Below are 14,979 nucleotides of genomic sequence, written 5' to 3' on the forward strand. Positions count from 1 at the left end.
TGAGGCTACGAACTACCCCCCCCCCACCATCCCCCATCCAACTCAACCAATAGCTGCTGTGACGGGAGGCACACCGGTGAGCTCCTGGCTCTGACCACCTGAGGGACTGTGGACAGGCCATTCAAGCTGCGGGACCTGTTTTCTTACCTGTAAAAGGGGGATTGCTAGTACTCCCAGGTGCCAGCGGATAATGGCTGCAACAGGGCTTGCCAGCCGTCTGGTGCTAAGCGAGGGTTAACCATGCCCAGGGATCGAAACGTGAACTTTGAAGATGTGAATAAAAATAACAACTGCCATAAGCTAAGCAAAGTGCTGAATTCCCTTTACACTCTCCTAATGTAGGACCCCAACCTCCCTGAGAAATAAGTTAGCTTAAGAGTGGCCATCTTGAAGCCCAAAAAGCCATTCTGATATATGACTCAGAGGGAACAACTGAAACCAGGTAACTCCTCTGGAAAAACAAGTTAATCAATCATGACTGCTGGCAGCGCTAACCTTTCGGTTAGTTAAGCATAAAAGCTGACCCTACCTTGCTACACCCCCAGGACGTGGCACTAACCCAGAAATCGTAGGTTTGAAAAATTACTGCCTTTGTAGTATTGTTATCTTGCTATGTAGTATTGTTATCTTGTTACTACAACATAATCTGTAACCATGGTAAATCTCTAGGGCTGAATGCCTCAGAAAATCCTATATAACCACTTAGTTGTAAGTACTCAGGGTCCTCGTTGAGACCTGCTGGACGGGCTGACTTGGACCCCAACTAGTTGGCTTCCGAATAAATTCCTCTTGCTTGTTGCATCAAGAAACGTCTTTGGTGAGTGATTTGGGGCGGCGCCTTCCTCAGGGGAATCCAACATTTGGGGGCTCGTCCGGGATCATGCGCTCACCCCGCTTCACTCCCGAAGTCGCTCTTGGAGGAAGAGGTAAGATTAGTGGCGCCTTGAGTTGTCTGTGTTCTGTCTTCTGTTTTCAGTGAGACCGGTCAGAATTCTGTAAAGGGGTACCCACTGTCTGGCAGCTGTCCCGATCCTGTAAAGGGGTCGAGACTGCGGTCGGTAGACGTACTAGGAGCACCGCAGGCTGCAACCCTGAGGGACGCCTCGGGGAGGTTGGGAGGCCAGGGACGCCTGGTAGCCTCCCGTCTGTTTTTCTGGCAAGGTGAATCTGATGAGATAGGGTTGATTTTCAGGCGCCAGGAATATCAACCCTCTGATTCCTTTCGGTTTCTGTTTGAAAATCTGAGAAAAAAAAAAAACAAAAAGCGGCCGCTGTGTGTCTAATCTGTGTGTGTCTCTGTTTTTTGTGTCTTTCATGTGCCTAATAATTGTTATACTGACAATGGGACAGACTCAGACAACCCCCTAAGTGTGTAAATGAATATATCTTTCTACCTCCGGATGGTATTAATGAAATTGATTTAAAGACAAGCGCTTGTGAAAATTGAGTGTTCTAAAACTTCCAGAAAACCTGATAAAAAAGTGTTAAGCATTAATGCTAATTTGGGTTTGCCTGAGACGGGCATGTCCTGGTAGTTGTCGGCTGCCTGAGTTTACCTAGAGTCATTTGAGTCATGTTATCTGCTAAATCTTTTAAGAATAGAATGCTTAGAAGCTTGGCTTTGTCTAGTGTTCAGTGGGGGTCTTGTGAGTAGGCTAGCATAGTTGTTGCAGGTAAGTGAACTGGATAAGTGTGGCAAGTGAACACCTTTTTAATTGTGTGTTGCAGTGTGTATGCCTACCTGCAGCCTGAGAATCTTTGTAGTAACTTAAAGCCTTAGAGTTTTGTTAAGTTGAGAAGATGTGCTCTGTGTTTGCTGGGAGATTGTGCTGTGAAGCTCATAGTTGCAGAAATTGTAGAATGTGTTCGTAAGTTTGTCAGTCTAGGAAATGTTGGTTTGACAGTTTGCAGTGTCCTGCTTCTCAGTGTTCACTGGAGCTTGAAGTTTCTAATAGTTTTGAGTTCTGGTTAGAACTGCTTAAAGTGATAGAGAGGGCATTTCTCTATGTTGAAAGATCACAGCAGTTTCTCATGCTTAAAGTCTCAGTGAGTTGCCATGAAATCGTAATGTTAAAGGGACTAAAAGCTAAAGTTTGTTAACAACTGTATAACCTTTATTTGCCTTTGAAATATTTTGTTATTAAAAATAATTGCATGGCCTGAAAAATTGAATTCCTAAGCAGAATAGTAACAAAGCTTTTTTCAGCTGATTAAATGCACTTAGTTAACAAACCAAAATTTATTAAACTGTAGAATCTGGACAAGATTATGTTTCTCCCAGAAAAACAGGTTTCACTGTAAAAGTTTAGATAGACGAACGTGTGACCACTTTTGAGAAAAGTTGTAATAGATTTTTTGAGAACCACCAGGTCTTCTTGTTTAATTTATATGCTGTATGTTTTAAAAAAAAAACATGGGGGACTCTCCATATTTTTTAATGCAAATAATCTTAGAGCTTTTAATAGAATTTGCATAGCAGCTTATATCTACTATTAAAGAGTAAAACATTCTTGAAGCTTTCAGGGAAAACCTGTAAACTTAAGCACTTTCTCTGCTTTTTTGTATCTGGTCTTAGACACTTATGCTGAGTTATGTTCTTATTATTTTCACTGTTTGTAAGCTATTGATTGTAAGCCAAAGGTCATCATTTCTCAGTCCCTAAATGAAGAAGTAAAATGCCTGATCTCTTTCATCTCAAAGCATATTTCTGGTCAGATCTGGATATCTGTGTGAAAGAAAGAGACATTTAAATTTGAGATTCTGCTTAAACTTTTAAGTTGAATTTGACTATAGCCATATTCATTCTTTGTATGTATCTCTAACAGGTCTTTTGTATGCCTGGTGATATTATACTCTGCCTTGAGTTTAGACAGTTCTTTCAGCTAAATATGAATTCTTATTGTAGCTTTTTTCCCCTCCTGAAGATGAAAGCAGAAGAATCTACCATCTGCTACCATTCTCTCAAGAATGCTTAGTAACCTAGAATTAGTTTGACTTTCTGTATGTTGTCTTTAAAAATTGACAGCAGCAGTCTCCCCTGCTGCCCCACTTTTTAAGATATCTTGTTTACTGTGCTGAGTATATAGACAATAAATGTGTAATGATAGTTCTAAAAAAATTAAATGCAAAAAGGTGCTTTTACCTCTAGTTAACTCTGATATTTTCCAGAGGGCCCCTGGAACATGTCAGAAGAATTTTTTCTCACTAGAGAAAGTATTTGACTAATTTGGCTTATTTATCTGATATATATATATTTATTTACCAGGAAAGCACTGTCAAAGAGAATGATGCTAAACTTTGTTACTAAATGTTTTGTATTACAGAAATATCAGAATTTCCTTATGTCAACTGTTTTACAGTAAGCTCTCATCAGATCTTTAACCATTGTCATTTGTAAGTCTTTTGTCATTTATAGTATTATCCCTAAACTGGTAAAGAACTAGATTTCAGCAGAACAGGTATTAGTTACATAAGATTACATAAACTAAAGAAAATGATTTTGTGTCTTTTTGTTTCAAATGTTGCTGGTAAAATGTTTTAACCTTGTTCTCTTAAACTGACAACAGTTTAGTAAATGACTATCTTTATGAGCAGAATTGAAACATCCTTCTCTCTACTTGATCCCTCCAGAGTTTAAAAACTTTCAGTGACTGTTTTTATATTCCATGGCAGTATGTTTATTTGCACGAGTTCAATAAGAATCTGCTTTCCTTGTGAGAAGACTACTTAAGAACACTGGTTATACTACCAGGGCTTTGACTGGAATGTCGTACCTGAGAGACATGTGCATAGACTCAGATGTGAACAACTTTAAAGAACTAAGATTGACTTTATAAAGCCAACAAAGCCCCTTGGAAGAACTGGCCTAGTACCTTGCTTACAGAGTTCCCAGCAGCCTTACCAGGTGAGTAAAGAAAGTCACTTCCTGGCAGGTGCAGAGACCTCGAGAAGAGAAGAATTCATCCAAATCTACAGGTACTGCAGGTAAAGCCTGATGGCAAGTCTGGCTTGGCTGTCTGGCCTCAAGAGGCCTTTAAAAGTTCAATCTGAAATTCCTTACAAAAAGTTCCAGCAAAGCATATTTAAAAGAACCTGTGTAATCAATTGCTCTTCTTGCTGCACCTGTGCAAATAATCAAGCCAGCTGTTAATTATTTTCTTAACCTAGTTACTTCTAGTAAAAATGAGAGTGATTTTAGAGAGAAGTATCGTTTCAATAATGTAGCCTCCTTCCAGAATAAAAAATCCAACTCCAGATGTTGCTACATAACCTAATAACACAATTTGTTTTATCTTGCCTAGAAGCCACAAAACTGCAAATAGTAATAAAAATGAAACCCAGAATAGAAGCGCCAGCCTTCTGAAGCCCTCTCAACTGACCAGTGATGGAGACCTAGCTGCACCCTTTACTGCGCCCCCTTCTCAGCACGAAGCAGCCAGAGCGGTCATCGCCCCTTTTCCCTAGCAGCAGCTAGAGTCTCTATCTGTAGAAGAAAGAATGAGACCATACCCATAGCCTTCCCTGGTAAAAACAGGTATTTAATCCCTCCTCCCAAGAGATGGTGGGCTTGTAACACTGGAGTGACCCCATGTGTCTCTACTTCTGCCTTCAACTCCTCCCGTGATTTCTGTATCATGGTCCAGTTAGTACCCAGACTAATGTATTATGATGACTTATCATTCGTGGCAGAATTAGAACCTAAACTAAGGTATAAAAGAGAGCCAGTCTCACTCACTCTAGCTGTATTACTAAGAGTAAGAGTCGCAGCCGGAGTAGGACCAGGGGCAGCTGCAATTATACAAGGAAACCAACATTATGAAGGACTAAGAATAGCTATCGGTGAAGATTTGAGAACTATAGAACAGTCTATTTCTAAACTTGAAAAGTCCCTAACCTCTCTCTGAAGTAGTGCTACAAAATAGACGAGAGTTAGATTTACTATTTCTAAAAGAAAGTAGATTGTGTGCAGCTCTAAAGGAAGAGTGCTGCTTCTATGCAGACCATACTGGAGTAGTAAGAGACTCAATGTCTAAATTAAGAGAAAGATTAAATCAGCGAAAGCGAGAACGAGAAGCTAACCAGAGCCTGTTTGAATCCTGGTTTTCTAGATCCCCATGGCTTACAACTCTAATATCCACTTTGGCAGGACCCCTGCTTATTTTAATATTGCTCCTCACCTTAAGTCCCTGCATTTTAAATCGAGTAATAACCTTTATTAGAGAAAGAGTAAGTGCTGTGCAGGTGCTAATGCTGAGACAACAGTATCATACCCTCACACAACAAGAAGAAACCAACATTCCATGATTAGAATGTTCAGAAAAAGAAGTGGGGAATGTAGGACCCCAACCTCCCTGAGAAATAAGTTAGCTTAAGAGTGGCCATCTTGAAGCCCAAAAAGCCATTCTGATATATGACTCAGAGGGAACAACTGAAACCAGGTAACTCCTCTGGAAAAACAAGTTAATCAATCATGACTGCTGGCAGCGCTAACCTTTCGGTTAGTTAAGCATAAAAGCTGACCCTACCTTGCTACACCCCCAGGACGTGGCACTAACCCAGAAATCGTAGGTTTGAAAAATTACTGCCTTTGTAGTATTGTTATCTTGCTATGTAGTATTGTTATCTTGTTACTACAACATAATCTGTAACCATGGTAAATCTCTAGGGCTGAATGCCTCAGAAAATCCTATATAACCACTTAGTTGTAAGTACTCAGGGTCCTCGTTGAGACCTGCTGGACGGGCTGACTTGGACCCCAACTAGTTGGCTTCCGAATAAATTCCTCTTGCTTGTTGCATCAAGAAACGTCTTTGGTGAGTGATTTGGGGCGGCGCCTTCCTCAGGGGAATCCAACACTAACAGCCTGTGAGGTTCGTGCTGTTACTGCCACTATCTCACAGATGAGAAAGCTGAGCCTCAGAGACATGGTGTGGCTTGCCTGAGGTCACACAGCCCAGCTCAGCCTGTCCCCTCACTCCCGGGTTCTGGGCTCTCATCTGACCAGACATGAGGTCGGAGAGGGCGGACTGTTTCCTGTCTGGCTGCTGTCTCCTGTCTCTGGCTCCTGGCTTGCTTCCTTTCAGCCCCTCTGGTCTCCCTGACAACCCCCACTCCACGGGGGCTGCCCCTTCCCCCACTGAGACAAGAAGCATCTTCATGCCCACAGTTGGTGCCTGGCCAATCAGAGTGATCATGCCTGTGACTCAAGCCTGGCCAATGAGGCTGGATTCTGGGACTCTGGTTGGAACTGCTGGGAGAGGCCCTCTCCTGTCCACCGAGAAACTGAGCAGCTGTGAGCCTGGAGCCTGGTGGATTCTGGAGGTGTTGATCGAGCCTCTGGCTTCACCTTAATTGAGAGGACCTACCTGGCTGGGGGGCTCGTGTACTGAGATGCAGCCCCAGCCTTCCACCTGTCCCACTGCCACACAGTCCGCCTTCCACCCATCTCCCCCTCTCTCCACTGCCAACTCCCCCAACTAGGATCTGATGCTCGAAGGCCCCAAGTGAGGGCTGCTCCCTACCTGCTGCCTCCATTGGGAAAGAAGTTCTTAGCTCCACTTTGACAGGTGAGGCAACTAGTCTGAGAGGTGATTTGCCTAAAGATGTACAGCTGATGAGCAGTGGGCCCACGGGCTGGAATCTCATCAATGCGTTCATTCATTTCCTTGTAACAAGCCTCTTCTAAGCCCATGCCCAGAGCCAGCTTTAAGGGCACCAGGTGTGGGCTCTGGAGACAGACCCCCAAGCTCAAATTCCAGCTTCCCCCCTCACTAGTATATAATCTTGGGCAAGCTGCTCATACTCTGTGCCCATTTCTCATCTGTAAAACGGGGGAAAGAGTGAAGTGCCCTGGCATCTCAAGAAACTGAAAGCATTCTGCCGGAAGATGGCTGTCCCTTTCATAAGGCTGTGTTGTGTGCCTGCTGACCCTCTGCTGGAAATTCTTCTAGAGTGACACAGAGTGGTTAAGAGCATGGACTCTGGCCTAGGCAGTCTGGGTTCCAATCCCAGCTGGAGATGAAGGCGAAGGGCAGTCCAGGCAGGGGAACCCCAGGTGCAAAGGCACTGAGGTAGGAAACAGTGCCTAACACTGAGGAGGAGGTTTCGGGGGTCTGAAAGATAAATCATGTGGCTGTACTCCTAACCCAGCAGTCCCATCTCCTTCCTTCTGCCCCCAGGAGAACTGCTGTCCTGGGATGGGGCACTGAAAACGTGGACTGGCTTGAAGGACCAGGGACCTCATTTGAATTCTGGGATCCCGATCAGCATCATGGTCCAGGGCCCTGTGGGAGAAACAGTGTCCGGATGGAACTGAGACGGTCAGTTGGAATTGGAACCAGGCCAAGAGGAGCAGGCAACCCAGCCTTGGTGGAGAGTCTTGGGTGCCCAGGACAGGGAGCAGTTACCAGGAGACAGGAGAGGCCCAAGGGCACAGCTTGGCAGTGCCTGGCAGAAGGGGGTGGGGAGAGACTGGGGCAGGTACTCAGCAGCCACACGCCCTCGTGCCATGCTCTGGGCCTCTCCACGGAGGAGCTGGAAGCTAAAATAGGACTCTATTTTGGGGGCCTGAGGCAAGCAGGAGTCACTTCCCTGCCAGATGGGGGAGGTCGCCTCAGTCTCTTCAAGGCCAGGCTCTCCACCCAGGCAGGCGTGACGAGGTGTGGACACTGATGGTGGGCGCAGGGTGCAGGGCCGCAGCTGAGAGCGGCTGAGAACAGCGGCTGCCAAGAGGCAGGGGCCTGAAACCACACACATCCCACCCCCATTATTTCCCTTCCGCCTCTCAGCAGCCCCATGAGGTGGGAGCAGGGGATTCCTCCATCTTCCCGAACAGGTGCAGGTTCAGAGAGACCAAGTCACTTGTCCAAAGCCTCTCAGTAGCAATGGCAGAGCCAGCATTCAGCCTGGGTCTGGATCATGGCCCAGGCTGTGCTCCTAACTGTACTCATATCTGTGAGCATGACCTTGATAAGCAGAAGGCTAAACTGTTTCCTGAGCACCTACTGTGTGTCTAGCCCTTACCACACATTGAGTCAGTGAGCCCAAGACCCCACCTTGGCAGAAAGGCACTGTCATCCCCATTTCACAGATGGGCCTGAGGAGAAGAGGGTCAGGCCCAGGATGTTATGGTGTCTGTTGGGCATCTGAGTAACCACCGCACGACCACAGGCATGTCCCTTCCCCTCTCTAGGCCTCTGTCTCCTCATCTGTAGTTGGAAGAGATGGGGTCAGGTCCCAAAGGGCCTGTCTAGCTCTGATGCTCTGGGGCATGTCCTTGGGGGAGGCTGACAGAGAGCTGGGGTGGGGAGGCAGCTTGGGGAAGGGGCACCCCCCCCTTGCCCTTCTGGCCACCTCCTTCCTGGTGGACAGTCAGTGGGGCCATTCCTTAGCCGCAGCCTGGTTTCTGTCCCCCTGAACCTGGGTTCTTGGCGGCCAGGCTGCGAGGCCATTTGCGGTCCCCACCCCTCCCCTGTGGCGCCTGGGCCGTAAATAGCCCTGTCGGTCCTCTGGCGGCTGTCCACCTTCGCCAGTCACTGCGCTCGACTGCCCGTGTCCTCCCTCCTCTCCCGTCATGAGGGAGGCAGCCATGCGGTCCCTTCCGGTTCTGTCACTAACTGCCCTGCAGCCCCCCTGCTGAGGCTGCTCTGACAGCACCCCGCCCGCCTGTCTCATTTTTGAGCCAGAAAGCTGCCCCTCCTGGTCCTGCTGCCCACCCAGCACCCCTCAGAGGCCCCAGAGGAGGCTGAAAGGCTGTGTGGAGGTCCAGGTGCCCCTCGGCCTGCCCTGGTCTGCCAGCTTCCCATCCCTGCCCACGTCCCCCTCCAGCCCCCTCAGCCGCCACACGCAGCTTCCTGAACGCCTCCTCCTCCATCACTCAGTCCCCGGCTCCGAGCCCGCCCAGGGCTTCCCACTGCCTGCAGGCAAAGGCCCCAGGCCCTCCATCGTCTGGCCAAGCCCCCCAGTGGCAGCTGCCTTTCCCCAACCCGCACCCCTTTCCCCGGCCTCACTGTCCTGTCAGCCACCCTCTGCTCTGGTTCAGGGGCTGAAATGCCATCAGCTGATGGGCAGGAAAGGCTTGAGTTGCAGCCTGACCTCGGGCAGGACACGCTCCTTGTCCATAAAATGTGGATGATAACAGAATCCCCCTAGCAGGGTTGACAGGGAGTATCAGGTGAGAGATCAAAGCTGAAAGGGCTTTGTAGCCTATAATGTGCAGGCATTTAATTGTTCTGGTTTCCTGTGAGGGACTAAGGGGACTGTTGAGGTTAAGCTTGAACTGTGCAAGAGGCTGGGTGAGCTGAATATAACCAGTGGGCTGAGCTGCCAGCTGCGGCCACCCCGCAGGGCTTTGAACACGTCTCCAGGGGCCGATGACTACATCTCCATCCAGCAGGTGAAGAGAGAGGCTTGGGTCACACAGCTGCTGAGTTGGGGGGTGACCTGTCCCCTGTCTCTCGCACATGAAGCTGGGAAATGGGCTTCCTCTGGCCTCCAGGATTTTCTTCATCACCAACCCGGGTTTTTGTGGCTCCCTGGTCCAGCCGGGCAGGTGTCCGCAGGGGCCTAGCACTGCAGGGGGGCCCCTGTCCCTGCACTGCACTGCCAGCTGCCCCACTGGCAGGGCTGCCTGGGCCTCTCTGGTTTTCCCATGGAGCCCCTGCAACCCCTCAGCACCTCCCCGGATTCCCTTCACTCAGCGCACCCCTCCCCACAGCCCAGGGGGACGGGTCTCCACCTTCCTCTCTGCCCGGCTGGATGTAGAGCTGGGTTTCTCCATCCTGGGGCCCCCAGAGCATCTGGCTGCCTCCCCATAGACATACCAGGCCTTGTGGGGGGAGGCTACCGTCTGCCCCTCCATATCCACAGCGCCCAACCCAGCCCATCACTTGCCGTCCACCTCTGACTTAGGTTGCACGTGTCTCCTGCGAAAAGCCTCGGTGCCTCCCCTGGCCCTCTGCTGTCTGTTGTTCTGTAGGCCTCCCTCTCTCAGCCGTTGCGCCCCTCCATTTCTGACTCTGTCGCAGCCTCTCTGGGTCTCTGTGTCTTCCCCTTCCCCCACCTCTATCACCTGCATTCCTCGCGGCACAGTCACCACTCCCCGACCCTCTCACACCAACACACACTCAACCTTAGCCCCTGGACCAGGTGTTGACAGGAAGACCCAGGAGGAGAGGAGGAAGGGAAGAACTCAGACATGCCTGGAAAGGTCGTGGAACCCAGAATGGAAGGACAGTGAGCTGCGCATCTGCTCTGCCTGGCAGGGAAGGTTCCAGAAGCAAGAGGAGCCGGTGCTGGCTTTCAAACCCTCATTAAGGGGCCACATCCCAAGAGGAGGTGACCCCAGGGATGCCCTAGGGCTCTGGTCTAGGAGCCTGGTTCTGGATTGGGCCCTGCACCTGTCCTGGGTGGCGTCTCTCTAGGACTGTCATTCCCTGGTCCGTGAGGTACCCAGGGGTTCCCTCTTGACCTCCCCCCACTGTGGGCACTGTGAGAGCAGACAAAGGCCTCCCCCTAGCAGGGGCTCAGGACTACCTGCCCCATTGCCATGGCACCTATGGCTGCAGTTGGCTGCTGTGGCAACTGAAACCAGGGACCCCTGGCTGCTGCCCCAAGCCTGAGCAGGGAGTGGCAGGGACTCCCCATGGTCCTACCTGCCAATGGCGGCAGGACACAGTCCAGAGGCCTCACAGCTCCCAGCCCAGGGCTCTTTCCCAGCGCCACAGTCCAGGGTCGAAGGGCTGGAGGCCCAGGCCCCAACTACATCTTGACCTATTTGGTTCAGCACTGAATCCCTTCACCTAGATCAAGGTCTTCCTTGCTCATAGTAGGTGCTCAACAAATATTTGTTGAATGCAGGAATGAACGCATGGCACAGAAACCCTCTGAACTCAGTAATGGCTTGGGGCTGATGTTTTTGCTGATGACCAGGACCTAGGCAGATACATTCAGTTGGGGAGTTCCCACTGGGACTTGTGTAGAGATTTTTATACCAGATCTGAGGCAGTCAGTAAATAGAGTGAGGGTGGGCCTGGAAGTTACCAGGGGTTGCAGGAGAGGGCAAAGACAGACTTGGGAATCCTCCCAGTGTTACCAAGGGCTAGTTCTGTCCTTCTTCACCCTTCCCCCAAGACCTCCTGACATCTTCTAAAGGACAAGGGATAGAATCCTAGGTTGTCAGACATGTCAGGGCCCTGGAGGTCACTAAGTCCAACCTCCTAACTTTAAAGATGGGGAAAATGAAGTTCATAGAAAGGAAAAGATTACCCAGGATCACACAGTCAGTCAGAATCCAAGCTCTTTCTTTAGCTCCCAGTCATCATATACTGAAAGCTAAGGAGCTATCAGGTTTCCTCTTTGACATGGCTGCCAGGAAGCTCAGAGGTCAGTTTTCAAACTGTCTATCTTATATGGTAAGCCTGTCAAAATCCTTTCTGGAAGGCAACTCATATTTATTTGGGTCCAATAATGTGCCCAACACCATGCCAAGCCTGGTTACATATGTGATCTCATTTAATCCACAAAACAAGCATCTGAGATGGATACAAATGGCCCCTATTTACAGATGAGGAAACAGGTTCAGAGACAATAAATCAACTTGACCCAAATCATATAGCAAGTGTGTGGTAGAGGCAGAATTCAAAGCGAGGACCCTCTGGCTCTCACACCCATGATCTTTCCTGTCTACAAATGTCCACATAAAGGCCACTGCCCTTGGCCCTGTGCCCTGGTGCCACTGCTGAGCCCATGGCCAGTCATTCCTCCTCACCTGTGCTCACCCTCACAACAGGCCGCCTCTTGAGAAGCTGTGGAAGGAACTTTGGTTTTGACACATCTCCCCTTTCCAATCCTTGGAACCCAAGTTTATACACTGTCCTTGTGGAAATATGCAAATGCAGGGCACTGCATTTTGAAAGAGTCTGTGGTGAACACAACCTGACATTCTGTTAGTACCTAGTCTGAGCAAAGAGCCCTATGGAAAAAAAAATCGCACAAAAATGTTGCTCACCACATTGTGTAACAGAGAAAAGTTGAAATTCATCAGGATACAGGAGGAGAAGGGCTAGGCCAACAGAATTCATCAGAGGGCTGGCTTCGGAGGGGAACCCAAGCTTAGTTTAATTCACTGCAGTCTCTGTCTTGAAATTCTTAATTTTTTCTTGAACTTGTGGGACAACGTATCACGCCCAGGATCAGAGGAGATAATCTGACAACAGGAAATACTTTGTATCTTAGTGCCTTTAAGGGCACAGTTTTCTCAACTTCTAAACAAGGGACACATGTTTTCATTTTGCAGTGGACCCCACAAACTATGTAGCTGGTCCTGGGTGTAGTAGTGGGAAGGGCACTGGGCTGGGCTCCAGGAGAGTGGGGTTCAAGGTTGCTCCCCTCTCTTAAGTGTCAGATTCCCCACCTGTAAACAGGTCTGCTGAGAACTATGATTCAATGAACATTATGTAGTTATCAAAAATGGAAAATACATAGAATCCACCAATACCAAGAAAAGTCAGTACCCAGAAAAAAATTATGCCTGAATGGTAAGATTTTAGGCAAGATGAGGTGAGGCTTTTAGGAAAGATGAAACTCCACCGTCTTACTCTCCCGGCCCCCGTCTCTCTTCCCCGCTTTCTGCCACCTGATATCCCCTTCCTTCTCTCTGTGCCACCCACCTCTCTGGGGCTGGGACTGAAGGGGAAGAGGGAGGGCAGGGCAGGGGGTGCTCTCTCCCCTTCCTGGCTCCACAGGAAAGATGGGGTGGGGTGAGGGGCTTGGTGGTACCCCCAAGGCCCCTTCAGCATGCCCATTTCCATGATTTCAAGCTCCGTGATAGTTAAGGTTTCAACACCCCCAGATACAGCGATTTCCCCAATTTCAGCGCCACCAGGAGCCTAGGGTGGAGTGAGAGGGATGCGAGGATCTGCCTGCCAGCGCTGGGAGGCAGGTGGGAGGGCGAAAGGGGGGAACAGCTGGAGGGGCAGGTGAGTCAGCGAGCCAGGAGGGGTTTGCAGGGGGCCCGGGGGCTGTGGAGCTCCCTGCAGCTGTGTGCTCACCTCTGGCTCAGGCACCCCTGCGGCCCCCTCCCCTGTGTCGCACTGGCACCCCAGAAAGTCCTTGCCTTTTGGCCCTTGTAAAACCTTGCCTATCCTGTGTCTCCGAGGTCACCCCACGTGCCGACCTCTAAGAGGTCCCAGGCGGAATGCTCTGAGTCCAAGGGTGCTGAGGGCAAAGGCCCCTTTATTTACCGTTCTTTAGTTACATGGGGCACCAAGGTATCACAGGAAGCAGGCAGGAGAGGATGAGATCTGGGGGGGGGCGTGTCAGGGCGCCTTCAGGGCTGGATGGAGGGACATCTTGATGAGCCCCTGGGGTGGGAGGCGAGGTCCTGGGGTGGTCTCCCCTGGCAGAAGGGCACCAGGGCCTGAGAGCATATCGCTGCGCTTTTGTCTTGCTGAGTGAACTCCACAGGCCCTCTGAGGCCTCCAAAGGGCACAGGGGCACTCTGGGAAATCTGTCCCCCTGTACCCCTGCCTGGGGGAGGATGTGAGTGAGGGGAAAGTAGGCCCCTCAGCCTCCGACCGTCCTCACTTCAGTTGGAGCCGGCCCCTTAGTTCTCTGGGCCTCCATTTCCTCATCCATAAATTTAGATAATTCTTGTTCTACGTACCTGGGATTCGGTAAGAATTCAGTGAACTAAAGGATGTGGAAGATGTCATGCAATGAGAGACGTTACAACATTTGTTGAGGGACTTGGATCCCAGCCTGGCTTCTTTCTCCAGGAAAGAGGCCGTAGGTTTCCTTGTTAAACTCCTAAAGGGCATGTTGTACCCAAATGGCAGCCATGTTGCCAGTGCTGGTGAAATGTGGTCATTCACAAAGCAGCTCACAGCACTTCATAGTAAGTGAGCTTGCCTGCTGGTTCCCTGTGTTTCCTGAGGTAGCTGGCACCTTTGCACAGAAAATTCCTGGGAACAAGGAGGGTTCCCTCTACTTCCTTACACCCCAAATGTTGGGTACACAGTCGGCATGTAAAATAGAGTTAGAGCTGAAGAACCCTTCAAACTCAAAGGTTTTATGATACACTATCAAGTGTGGCCATAATTCCACCCTGGCATGTACACCCTTTGCAATGCGGTTTTACCATGCTCTCCAGAGGGAGTCTAATTTACTGCCCTTTGAATCTGGGCCAGCCTTGTGATCTGGATTATCAGGAGAATGCAGGGGAAGTGTTGTTATACAAGTTTAAGACCGGGCTCAAGAGACGTGCAGCTTTGGCCTTTGCCCTTGCAGGTGCTGCGCTGAGGCATCATGATGGAATTTGGTGCAGCCTATTGGAGGAGGAGAGGACCCTGGAGGGGAACCAAGGCCCCCCAGCCAACAGCCGGGCCAACTGGCCAACATGTGTGAGGCCATCCTGGACCTTACAGCCCAGAGCACAGCTACTGGAGTGAGCCCCAAGAAAGCAGGCAAGAAACCACCGAGCCCACCTACAGAGACTTAAGAAAGTAGAAACCACTGCTGTCTCAGTTTGGGGGTCGCTTGGTACACAGCACGGGCTAACCAAAGCCCAGAGAAGGGACGGGGCTTACCCAAGGTCCCACAGTGAGTCAGAGACCAAATCCAACTAGACCGGGTTTCTGGCTGTCACCTAGAGCCCTTCCCACAGGACCATCCTGTAGCCAACCCATCAGCTCAGACTGGTGTGTGCACATGTGTGCAGAAGGTGCAAACCAGGGGGGCCCTTCCCCTTGCTCCTGAGTTATAAAGGATTGGTTGACATCCACACAGGACTCCCCTGCCCTCCATCTTGGAAGAGAGGTTCTGTAGATGATGAAACCAAGGCCAGAAGCTAATGGGCGCCTGGCTGACAGCCACACAATGAGGAAGGAGCAAAGCTCTGACTCAGACGCAGGTCCTCCGAAGCCCCTTCAAGACCCTTCCCATAGGCTCCCAGGAAGAACGGCAGGTGGAAAAGTTCCCTCC

General features: G+C 49.9%; 1 long non-coding RNA gene across 1 annotated transcript; it reads left to right on the forward strand.

Annotated features, from left to right (window-relative positions):
- Positions 1 to 317: 317 nt before the first annotated feature.
- On the forward strand, positions 318 to 14,770 carry LOC140843644 (uncharacterized). Its single transcript, XR_012121604.1, has 3 exons — positions 318 to 6,566; positions 7,179 to 7,319; positions 14,287 to 14,770. It is a non-coding gene; the product is annotated as an uncharacterized lncRNA (long non-coding RNA).
- Positions 14,771 to 14,979: the final 209 nt, after the last annotated feature.

This window comes from Manis javanica, chromosome 10 (assembly GCF_040802235.1).
Source record: "Manis javanica isolate MJ-LG chromosome 10, MJ_LKY, whole genome shotgun sequence".
Taxonomy (NCBI): domain Eukaryota; kingdom Metazoa; phylum Chordata; class Mammalia; order Pholidota; family Manidae; genus Manis; species Manis javanica.